Raw genomic sequence first — 13,328 nt, 5'->3', positions numbered from 1 at the left:
CAATTGGAGCTACTAATAGTCCATCTTAATGTATATATGTTTAGGGTGTTTTTTTTTTTAAACTTGAAAGCATAAGTGTGCAATAAACCAACAGTTGTGTATGTTCCAGCTGCTGAATGGGTCAAGTGAAGATACTGGGTGCTTTGCAAAGAAAGAGCTTGGACTGTTTCACTGGTAGACCGAGAGCTGAGAGGGGTGTGAATGATTTACAGAATCATGAAGGTTGGAGATGAGATGAGCATGGCTCTGTTGCTGGCCAAATGTGAGAAACAGGGGTCCCTGGAGCCTAGGTGAGGGCAAGGATAACAGAGGCAGCAGTTTGCACAGCCTTTTGCATGGAAAGGTACAGAAGGTGGAGATGGGAAACCACAGGACAGTCAGTCTCACCTTGACCCCTGAAACAGTAACAGCTAAACCTGGAAACCATTTCCAACCATACTGAGGACAACAAGTGCATTGTCTGGATCCAGAACTGGTTTTTGGTTATTGAGTTACTGGGCAACAAGACAATAAGGGAATCCTGAAAGTACAAAGCAGGAACGTATCCTTGGACATTCCTCATACAATGGTTCTGGATGCTAGAGAACTACCAGAACAATACGTGGTAGTAATGCAGTCATTTCATTATGAATTTTGTCCTGGCACAGTCATAATCCAGAGACACTAAAATTAGACTTTTCAAAGGAGTGTGTAGGTAATAGATCAACTTATCCTGAAATGCATTGAGAATTAGGTGTATCAATAATTTAATTGAGATATGGAAATTTTGTGGAATTTCCAGAAAAAAAAAAAAACCACCAGTAAATTTATGGAAGTTTTCAGGCAAAAAAAACCCCAAAAAAGTTCTTATGCAACTTTTCTTACCAAAAAAACCCAAACTCCCCAAACTTAGAAAAGTATTATTGTTATTTTTTTACCAGATCTATGAATAGTATATGGCAAATATGAATTTGTTTTCCTAACATGTTCGTAAATAGATAAAACCATGTTGCAAACATTTGACAAGGGAAAAAAAAACATGCTATATATTTATCTACTTGTGTTTTACCTCATCTTTTACTTCTTTACTCTTTCACTGTTTTTGTCTTTGTCAGCTTTACTGTCATTTTGGCATCAGAGTCTTTTCCACTGCTGTTTGCATACATAAGATAATTTTACTGGTCCTGAGAGACCTTGTACTTTTTTATCAGACATGGCAGGTCCTAAGATAACAAAACCTTCACGTCACTAGATTACCATCACCATTTGTTGCTTTTCACTTCAGCTCCCACATAATTTCAGGAGTTAAACCTTACTAGCCACAGAACTGGAGATTAGTGCTTTGTGACACTTGAAAGCTGAGGTTCCAACTTCCAGTTACAAGATATTTTAGCTGCATGCTATCTTTAACAGCTGGTGAGATAGTAGCTGCTCTCATGTCAGAATTTGAAGTTGCAAGGAATGGAAGGGAGCAGAATGACTAATTGTGATGCACACATTCATGTTCTATCTCTAGCTTTGAAAGTTTTAAAAGAAATGCTTTCACTGTTGCCGAGCTCGTAATCACAGCACAGCAGTTGTGCACAGTATTTGTTCCTATTCCAGCCGGTTCAAGAGATACCAGAATTTAATACTGTCAAAAGATGAGCAGTGTTTTGGGCAATGATCCAAGGCAGAACATGGTCTATGGCATAACTCTCTAGTGCTTCCCAGAACTCTCATATAATTTTTATTCAATAACTGGGAGGCATAATATTAAATGATACCACAGTATACTAAGCAATTTTTTCAGGAAGGAAATTATTTATTTTCTTGAATGTACATGGATTTTTTTCCCTTTTTTTTGAGGAGAACTTGATTTTCAATCTAAATCTCAGCACACTGTAGTGTTTTCATTGTGAAAAGTACAAAGAATCTCCCCAACATATTTGGATGGAAAATAGCAAGTGAATAAGGGACATGGGGAGGAAATGTAATGTCTGTTTCAGAGTAGTATATCTTCTATACCTAGAAGAAGTAAGAGGAAAGCAATGAAGATGCATGCTGAGCAACTGTTAAAAGTTAGGAATTCTGAAAGGGTAAAAGGAACTAAATTGAACCTGGCAACCATGTAATTGCTGGGAAGGGAAATGATCATGATTTTTATTGGCCTGAAGATTATGTAGGTAATGATAGTATTGTGGTAAGTGAATCTTAATGTATTATAAATGAATGAGATAAGGGCTTATGCCAAATGCACTTTCTTAGCCTTTTTTAAATTCTTAAATAAAATTGCTCAGAAAATATATTCTATGCAAATCCCACTTCTTAAAACAGAAAGAAATGTATATATTATTTATATCTTCTTTGTAGGACCAGAAGAGCTATTCCTGTGTTCAAAATCAGAAGGCATTTTAAAAAAGAATGAAATATTAAAAGCATTTAAAAGAAATATTAAAGCATGTTATACAAGTGAAACTTCTCGTATCTACTTACAAGTCCTAAAACAGCCACCTGTACTATCTGTATCCTTCAAAACTCAAAAAATCTCTTTTCAGTTTTTACTTTCAAATGTACTAAATTCTGAGTGCTTGCAATAAGAATGTAAAGATTTGAATAATGAGAAAATGTTTTGAATAATGAGAAAATGTTTTGAATAATGAGAAAAATGTTAAAATCAGTTTGTATTTAGCCTAAATGTATGCTTAGCAGGAGCAAAAATACTGAGACATGCTTTCTTTTCAAACATAAGGAATTTTTTTGATACCTTATTGTAATATGAAAGGAATTAAATATTTATTGGCAAAATTATATGAGTGATAAATGGAGATGTACATAAGAGAAAGAAGCATTTTCAGACTAATTTTGAAAAATGTGCTTCATTCTGAATATTTTCACTGTAAAAGCAGATGATTCTGGTTCATTCCAGGAAGTTCAAAGTATTCTAGAAACCAAAGATAGAAAGGCCATTGCTCCCCTATTACTATCATTCCCCTAGAGGTGGAAATTTTACTTCTTGTGTTCATTTTCTTGAGGAGAATGGAATGAATTTTCTTCCATCATGTAGTTGAAAGGGAAAGTTGTCTTATTTGGTCATCCCATAGCCTGCCATGGTCATATTATAAAATATTATAATTGAAGAAAAATATTATTATGCAAAGCTATTATGTGAAAAATATCTGAATAACTGAGAATTAACAATTTAAGAAAATAAATGCTTTTATTTTAAAGGTCATTTTAATTCTTATTATATGTCAGAATTATATGTCAGAACAGTGAAATAATTATGTTATAAATGGGAATGATTCTTCTTTTGGAAAACCTGAGTTTATGAAAGACTATTCAAAGGAGTGCTTTCCTCTTAAGTATCCACTGAGTTGTATATATCTCCTACCATTCTAAAAGTTCTTACAGTCAGTAACTTTTTCAAAACTTTCAGCACAGTTACTGTGATACAGAAGCAAAGGGTTTGGTTTAGTAGCAAAAGTTTGATAAAAATATATTTTATTTTTCTAGTTTGATAAAAATATATTCTATATTTTAGGGAAAATATTACATGCAACTGTATAGTGAATTTCAGTGGTACCTACTGTAATACACTGTACCCAGAAATGTACTTGGGTAAATTGTTCTGATATAAATTTTGGAGTTAAAAGTGGTTATAATTTTATAGGAAAACACAAACATTGTCTTGTAAGGAAAATAAAAGCATAATTTTTCATGAGTTCAATAAGCAAAAATAATTTAATAAGAAATATAGGAAATGGTGATTTGTGTTCTTGTGGATCTCAAAGGAAACACAACATTTAATATTTAAAGAAAAAGTTTGCTATTTGAGAGCACATGTATTTTTAGAGATTGGAATGGCATAGAGGGTGAGTTTACAGTGGGTTAGAATAATTTCTGCAGTGTAAAATATGAAACCTAATTCAATATCCATATGTTCACTCATGATCTTTCACAGTCCCCGAATGCTAAATGGCAAATACATTTTAATTAAAGCAGAAGCTGACATAAATCCATGTTCTATAACTTTGGCTTAGTTTGTAATTCCACTCAGAATATTAATTATTTTATTCATAAATAAATGTCTAAAATTGTAGTTTAGTTTACACCAGTAGATGTTAGCTCAAGCTTATAGTGATTTCCTTTCTGAGCTCTGATTTGGTTTCAAACCAGAGATGCCTTCCTTCTATATCCACTCATGAAAATAGCTTAGCATAGCACCACAGCTGAGACAGGAAAGGACAAATTGAAGTGGTTCTGAACCGAAATTTATTATTGATCATTGCAAAGTGAATTCTCATCATTTATACTTAAAAATTACATATCCAGAATGTTAATTATTTGGTCTAAATCATTTGATCAAAACATTTCTGATGCATGTATTTAAGATTTTAGTGGTAAGGGCTCATTTTCATTCTTACTTCTTTTTCTATAATAAATTAATGACACAATATATGCCTTTTAGAAAAGCACCTGAGATAGTTAAGAGTATTCCTTTGAGAAGAGAACTGTTTTTTATTTTCCATAGGAGTCCTACATTTAAATAGGAACCTTGATAGCATTGAGCTAGTGTAGCAAAATTCAGCTAATCTAAGAGGCCTATGGAATTTGTAAATACTGAAAAGAGACAAATTACTTTCACCATGTTTTTGGAAATCCAGAAATTCCTTAAACTTTAGTGTTTCAACAATGAATGTCCTTAAAGGAGAAAAATATTTCATACATCATCATTTTCCTCTCTTCTCCATATGTACAGCTGGATATTTATCAGAATATAATCACCTTATATTTCTTGTATTTTCTTTAATGCTGCTACACTAATCCCTTATGATTTTGCCTCTAATCTGTACTCCTGAGAAATACACACATCTGTCCTTGGGAAGTCATCATTGATTAAAACAAACAACCTTGTAATGTCTCTCTGTAGAATCATTACATCAAGTTGTGTGAGGATTAAATAAAATGACAATAATAATTTAAGTATCATGTGTAGCTACCTTAAAATTGTTCTATCTAGCTCTTCCATCTAATTAAGGTTTGGAAAGAATCCTACCTTCCATTAATACTTACTATGCACTTTCACTAAAAAAGAGATTAATTTAAACAGCAGTGAAATTTTTAAAAATATTCTGTGGAGAAATGCATGCACAAACTATATTAATTGAGCTCTAAAATAGTGATGCTAAACAAGAAGAGCAAGAAAATGCACAGTGAAGCAGGAAATGTACCATATGTTGTTGTATACCTGGGTACAATGGGGACACAATCTTAATGGCTTTCTTAATATTTCTGTTGTACCAGATATTGGTGGACATATGGCATGGTGCCTTTTTATATGCTTGTGTCTTTTCATGATTTTGTTAGCTGACTTTGACAGCATTTTCCATTTGTCTGCTGTCAGGAAAAGGGCTTTAAAATGCTTTGCTTGCTTATCTGGAGTTTGAAACCCATGCATTTTCTTTTGCTTATTAATTTAGACCCCATTTTAAAAATTTTCTTCAAGAGCAGTTGCTTATTACATTTATTTTTAAGCTTTCCATAGTCTTAGCCCCTGTCTGGCAGTAATTTGAAATACAGTTGCATATTTCACATGCAGATGGGTTTCGACTCACTGTCAGCGCTGGCCAAACAGATGGCTAAAGCAACAGCAACAGCTGCAGACCTCACCTGGCTTTGCACAACCAGGATGGTACAACCATAGAATCATTGAGTTATAGAATCCTTTAGGTTGGAAAAGACCTTCAAGATTATTAAGTTTATCAGTTAACCCAGCACCACTAATCCATGTTCCTAAGCATCCTATCTACACGTCTTTTGAACACCTCCAAGGATGATGACACAGCTACTTCCCTAGGCAGCTGGTTTCAGTGATTGACAACCCTTTTAATGAAGAAATTTTTGGTAATATCTAAACCTCCGATGGCGCAACTTGAGGCCAGTTTTCCTTGTCCTTTTTCTTGTTACCTGAGCACTCATGCAAGCGGCTTCTTCCCTGACTGCCCCAAGGAACCTCAACTAGCTCCAGCTGGTAGCAAAGTTTCCCATTTCACTTGGCTCCTAGCACCCTTCCAACTGAGAAACAAAATGCAACTTCTTGCAATATCATTTCCTGGCTACCACTTATTTTTAAGTTTGGCTGATGCAGAATACCAAAGGGAAATGTTTCCTTAATTTTCTATGGCCCAATCTTCATAAATGTTCACATTTAAATAGGTTGTTCATTGCTTCCATCACATGGAATACACACATTGAAGTCAGAGAAGTCCAGAAGTAGTCAGAGAAAATATATCATGTAGCAGAGAAGAGCAACTGGGCCAAATCCTTTTGACATACATATGACTTGCTCCACTTATATCCTGGCAAAAATTCCCTTCCTGAAAGCAGTGATCTCATGGCTTCTTATTGGAGGTATTTGAAGACTGTTTAAACCAATGTGGAAATAAAAAGACATTGTTGTACATTAGCTGGTAAGTAAACATTCTTAAGTCTTATGAGACATTACTGATCAGGGCTAGTTTTTAACTAAGATTTAGTAATTTCTGTCAAATGTGAGTATTTTTGTCTGAACATTTGAAACTTACCATTCTAGTATTCTGCAGTTCTGGTAGCAGCTTGTTATATGTATAAATGCAATAGTTTAAATATGAAATAGAAGGCATAACGAAAGTCTCCTAAATGTTTATAATGTCAATAACCTTACATGATATCTAGCAATGCCAGACAAATTGTTTCTGAAATGTTTAAATAAGAAACATTTTAAAAACAAATAACTTGATTTGTCCTGAAAATTTACCATGTGTATTCCCAGAAAATTGAGTAATTTAAGTCTATAGCATCGGTTAAACTCTATATTTTAGTCTCTTTTTTTATAATTTAATTTAAAACTTTTTCAGTTGCTAGTTTTAAGGAATTCTATTTTTAGTTTATATTAGTATATCTTTGATTAGCACATGAATGGGAAAGGATAGAACTATGAGTAATTTTTCACAGTATTTTAATAAGGCGTTGTTCATATAACTTATGTAGAATTTTTTATAAGGCAAAGTCATTATTGGAAATCATTAAATTAAAGTAATTAAAGAAGAAACAGGCATCTCTTTCAAAAGGATTCCAGTAAAATCCAGTAACATCAACCAAGCTGCTGCACAGCCTAGTCTTGTGTATCAGCAGGGTGAAGAACTTGCCGACTTATTGATTCTTACTGAAGTAGGGCTTGGCAATCAGTTTGTATCTGGAATAATTAGTGGGGATGTTAATCAGTAGACAGGAGCATCATGGGGTCCCTGACGCTATGAAGAATTACACTGCTATGCCAGCTCAAAAGCTTTTACACTTTGGCAGCCTAAATGCTTTTGACATGTGACACTGTTTTTTCTAAGAACATTGTTGTCTTATAAATGGTAGACAGATTAGATTAGATGTGTGTGCACAGTGGCATGACTGACTTGTCTGCAATGTCAGGGAATGGATTTAGAAATGGATTGCAATTGGAAATAGATAACTGGGTACCATTACAGTGGTAAAAAGTCTCCACATTTTGATAAAAAGTCTCAGGTTTATTTTATTCAGACTTTGTTCACAAGACTATTAGGGTCCCAGAATCAAGAGTAAACCAATGTGTTTGTGAATTCCCTTCTCTGAAAACCTGTTCAAGACACATAAAGGGACAAGAAATTTGGTAATTCCACCATGGATTTTGGTATGATTTGAATGGAAGTGCAAAGATGACATGGAGGGAAATGGAGATGTGTGCTCCTACGCTTAAAGCATAATAAATTAATCGTGGATGAAATAAAAACTAGTAAAACAAAAACAGTTTAGATCTGACATTTTTTCCTCACTCTTATGTGTAGTCTTCTTGAGTTAGCTTGTAGGGCTACTTTGGGTGTACTTAATATCCTAAATTTTCATAAATGTCCATTGTTCTATGCAAGGCTACTGTCTGTTCACTGTGCTCTAAATTCCCCAGAAGGTAATAGCCAGTTTCTGGCACCCAGCTTGTGTGGATATTCTTGGTCGGCTGCACATTGTTATTAGGAATGCACCTTATCAACTCAAAAATTATAAAAACTAACATACTTTTATCATAGTTATGTTTCAATTATAAACTTTATAGTGCTTAATCTATCTCCTTATTGTTATTAATTTAATATGAAGATGTTATGCTAGAGTAGTGGCTAGAATTCTGTCAAATGATGAGTCTGAGACCTCTTTAATCTTTTACACTAATCCCCACTTTCCCTTCTTGCCAAAAAGACTCATGAGTTGAAAGTGCTTTAAATGTATCTTGAATAGCAATAGGACTGAAGTTCAGAACTGCCAATCAATAAATAATGGTCCCTAGTCATCAAAACTGTAGCTTTCTGCTCACTGTGAAAGACAATTCCAAGTAATTGCTCTGAAACCTTATGCTTTTTCACTTCTTATTTAGGAATCAGCTGAAAAAGTATCCAAGGTGTACAAGACAGAAAGATTTTCTCATCTAAATTCTAATGTCTCCTATTAAAATCCTTTTCTTAGAAGGAATTTGAGCTGCAACTGTTTAAGCTTGACCTGACCTTTCTGTTTCGTGTTGTGGTCACACCTTTTTAAAAATTCCATTTCAGAGTGAAGATGCAGAAGAAAGTGAACAGAGGATTTGGGACCAGAAAAAGTTCTTTTTCTGTTGCTGGAGATTCTACCACAACAGTGAGTGAAGATATGGGAGATCACCAAAAAGCCCTGCAGCAACAAGGATAACAGCAAAGAGGAGAAGTAAACATTGTTCATAAAGACATACAAGAAAGTTTAATTGACAAACTGCATGTCAGATATATATAGGAATGCTGTATACATTTTTTCTATGTATTCCTGATTTTCTATAAGAACCAAGGAAAATATGCTAGAGTGAGGCTGGATGTTTCTAGAAGTTATGTCAGCCATTGTCATTCTTTTCCAGTTGTTATAACTGTTCTCTTCTAAACCAAAAGGTGGATATTAAATGTCCCATATTTTTCCTTTGGGAAAAAGGACTTTAAAATGGGCATGGTCTATGAGAGAGGCTCACATTCTGTCCTGGGAAGACGTTGAGTCTGAAATGGAACTCAGTGGTTTGTTTCTTGCTTTGCTTGTGTGTTTTATTTTCATACAGCAGTGGAAAAAAAATCTGTATCACAGGACCCTCAGTTCTAGCAGGGTGACATGTGTATTACACTTTTCTTTCATTAAAAAAAAAAAAAAAGGAAGAAAAAAAAATTTTATTTTAAATACCCAAAAATTATCACAGTTAGATTAAAGAAATATCCTTTCCTTATGTGTTTCTTATACTCATCACATAACAAAATTAACACATCTCAAATTTACCTTATTGTCTACATATCACATTTTCATTTAAATTTTACTTTATTCATTGGCCATGAAAAAAATTGTAAATGTCATGCAGGAAGTAACATAAATAACTTAAGCTGGAAAAGCAGATTTTGAAAACTTTAGAAAATTCACAATTTATAAAAACATCAGCCACTTTCAGCCATCAAGGGAGACATAAATTATAATTTTGTTTGCCATGTGCAATTGATAATGAATATGTGTAGATCCTGATTCACAAGGATTTTTGTAACTGCTCAGCAATATATTTGCTTCATTCCTTATGTCCCTATAAACAGAAAATGTAATTGAGGGCTCTAGTTGTATTTAAAGCTATGTCCTTTCTAAGAGGGGGCTGTTAAATCTCTTGATTTCTTTTTTAACCTAGGGCCATACAAAAAGTGAAAAATATTAAAGATTATTAATTATACAGGAATCACATTTTTCCCAGGAATTCTCTGAGTTGCAGATGCTTGGAAGCTGGGAACAAAATGTTCTTATCACCCTCTCTGAGCTTTAGGTTGCTGCTGGAGATGGGATGCTAGAGCAGAAGTCGCTGTGTTTTGACTACCTTTATACATTCTTAACCCTCTTTCATGCTTGTAATGCTGAACTAATTTCAGCCACTACCCTTCAGTATGTGCTAAGGATACAATGAGGGAATTCTGTCTTTTTTGCCAGTAGCTGATTCACAAGTTGATCAAGAAGGTGCAGAGATACTGTGAGACAATTTATTTTTAAATGGAGTTTTTAAACATGTAACACTTACAAGAATTGATAATAAAATAAGATTTATAATTCTTTTTTTCATAATTCAAACTTCCTCCCTTTATTAGCTCACTGGTTCAAGGTTTTATATTAGAAAAAGATCTCTGGTATTATTCCATGCATTGTGAAACGGCATGCTGACTTTCTGTAAAACTCCATCTGCTTTTCTTATGCCAGCATCTTCACAATGCCACAGTGTATGAAATGGCTGCATTGAAAATGTTGATGTGAACAACAGAAATGGAAAGTGCATAATTATTGATTTTAAAGTGCTCTCACAGCCAAATGTACTTCTTTGGTTACACTGAAGTACTTGAAAGTATGGCAATACAACAGTGTACTGATAAAAGCTTGTCTCATTTAGATAAGCTTTAGAGATAAGATCTTTCTCTTTTTTCCCTCTGACAAGCCGTTAGAAATATAGCTCTTTTAAGGATGAAGTATGGTTTCAGCACTGGCCAAAATACCTATAAGCTCCAGACTACCTTTTCAGCCCACAGTAATGACTGTGCCTAAAAATCAAGTCAAACAATGTTAGGAATCACTGGGGAAACTGGGATTCTATCTTTCCTCTATCTATTCCTAAATCTGTAGAAAAAGCAAATGACGCTTAATTGGTGCTTTAGATAATTTCTGTGCTAACAGCTTGGTAGTGTAACATGGATATTAATGAAAATCAAACCAGAAACTAGTTTCTGCTGCTCTTTCTAATTCTACCATAAACTCTTTCATATGTGTTCACTGTATTATACTACCCAGCAGGTGGGATGCATCTGGCTGTTCTAAAAGTCATGGTGACAATAAAATATCATCACATGATGCTAGTTTTAAAATTTAAATTTCAGAATGTCAGTACAGTATCTTTTCTTTCTCATGAGGAAATTTTAGTTTCTTTTGGGGTAGTTAAAATGGACATTTATCCCACACATATCTTTCCGATCACTTATTGATAGTATTTTGCTTTCAGGCACCTTCTGAATAGCACTTTTAAAGTTTTCTTTCTTGCCTCTTATAGATCACACAAGATGCCTTCATTTTTCATTATTTGTCCCTATTGACTGAGACAGAGAAAACTCAGCTACTTCCATTATCTAAACAAATTATTTATTTCATCTTTACATACACAAAGAACTTCAGAGGCCTCTCTGAAGAAGTAAACCTGTAAATTAGTCACTTGAAAGTGAGTCAAAATAAGGTGATGGATGATTATTGTGGCTGCAGTTCAGAATGTTTGAGAATGCTAATTTATGACCTTTCCATAATAATACTAGAATAATTCCTGATCTTAAATATACACCTATGATATATGCTATATACCAATGTTCCCACACATTCCTCTTCACATTTTACACATGGAAAGAGAAGATTTACAGATTTGTGCAGGACTGATTTTCTCAAAGTCACCAAGACTAATTAGGGGAAAGCCATGAAAACTAACCTTAAATCTGGTTGCAAATAACTGAGCTGTTCATCTTTGGAGATGAGTGGTGCCTAAAAGAGTGGAAAAAAATAGTCTTTCCTAATTTCCTTTTTAAGGTAATAAATAGTATTAATCTTTTATGTGGATCAGTTTTGCAAACTGATTGTAAACAGTGATAGAAAGACATGGAAATAATTTTCACAATGCTGAATTAAATCTTGTTTAATACCATTAATGTGTGTATTATTTCACATTGTTACATGTGCAGAAAGAGAGGAAAGAATTATTTATGTGGGCCTGTGTTCCAAATAACTCAGCTGGAAGAGCTCTACAGTGACCATCTACTCCAACTGCCTAACCATTTCAGAGCTGACCAAAGGCTAAAGTGTGTTGTTTAGGGTATTGTCTAAGTGCCTCTTAAACACTGACAGCTTTGGGACACTGATCACCTCTCTAGAAAGCCTTTTCCAGTGTTTGACCACACTCTCAGTAAAGAAATGCTTCCTCATGTCCAGTCTAAACCTCTCTTGGCACAACTTTGAGCCACTGCTATGCATGCTGTCACTGGACACTGGGGAGAAGAGTTCAGCAATTCCCTCTCATCCTTTCCTCCTCAGGAAGCTGAACAGGGCAATAAGGCTGCCCCTCAATATCTTTTTCTCCAAGCTGGACAAGCCTGAAATCCCTAGATGCTGCTCCAAGGACATTCCCTCCAGCCTTTTCCCTGGCTTTTTTGTCCTTCTCTGGATTCATTCAAGGACCTTTATATCCTCTTAAATTGTGGGGTGCATAATTGTACAAAGTGCTCAAGGTGAGGCCACACCAGCACTGAATAGAGGGGGACGATCACTTCATTTGACTGGCTGATTGCACTGTTTCAGCCATCCTAGCATGGGATTTGCCCTCAGGATTTCCAGGGCACTATGCTGACTCACACTGAGCCTGCTGCAGAGCAGCACCCCTAGGTTTCTTCCTCCAAGACTGCTCTCCAGCCACTCCTCTCCCAGTTTATTATAATGCCCAAAATAACTCCACCCCTGGAGCAGAATATTATATTTGTTCTTGTTAAATTTCATCCCATTAATCATTACCTAATGCTCCAATCTATCTAGATCCCGCTGCAAGGCACCTTGTGCCTCAAGAGAATCAACAATATCTCCCAGCTATCATTAGCAAACCTGCTGATGGTGTATATTGCTCCTGCATCCAGATAGTTAATAAATATATTGATATATTATTGATAAATGTATTGAATGAAATGGGCCCTAAAATTGAATCCTGAGGAACAGTACTGGTAGTCACTTGGCAGACAGATGTAGCCCCATTCAGTCCAACCCTTTGAGCTCAGCCAGTTCATTACACAGCACACCCTAAAAACACTCATCCACAGTTAGACAATTTTTCCAGAAGGATGCTGTGAGGTACAGAATTAATAACCTTAGTAAAACCCAGACAAACTACACCTACCACGTTCCCTTCACACACAGGCAGATGACTTTATCATAGAAATATATCAAATTAATAATGTAGGACTTTACCTTTGTAAACTCACGTTGTCCATGTCATGTTGATTTCCTGCTTCCTGAATTAAGTGCTACTTTTCTGAGGGATGTCTCAATCTCCCTCTAGAGTACTTTGAAACACTTTTCAAGATACAGGAGAAAATAATGTGCATTTATTGCAATATTGACTTGATTAACAGTAGAGAATAATTATGAAGGGCCTGTGACCAGTCCAGAGCTATGTCTCCAGTAGGCTGGGAGCTATCAGTTTCATTAAGAGCGGGTGACTTTTTCCTACTGAAATCTCTACGCTTGTATTCCCCAATCCA

General features: G+C 34.9%; 1 long non-coding RNA gene across 1 annotated transcript; it reads left to right on the top strand.

Moving 5' to 3' along the window:
* The first annotated feature begins 6,078 nt into the window (after positions 1-6,078).
* Positions 6,079-11,728, top strand: LOC116807854 (uncharacterized). Its single transcript, XR_004367058.3, has 2 exons — positions 6,079-6,431; positions 8,571-11,728. It is a non-coding gene; the product is annotated as an uncharacterized lncRNA (long non-coding RNA).
* Positions 11,729-13,328: the final 1,600 nt, after the last annotated feature.

Source organism: Taeniopygia guttata, chromosome 2 (assembly GCF_048771995.1).
Source record: "Taeniopygia guttata chromosome 2, bTaeGut7.mat, whole genome shotgun sequence".
In the NCBI taxonomy this organism is placed as follows: Eukaryota; Metazoa; Chordata; class Aves; order Passeriformes; family Estrildidae; genus Taeniopygia; species Taeniopygia guttata.
Note: the sequence above shows the minus strand (reverse complement) of the source record. Positions and strands in the feature narration are given on the sequence as shown.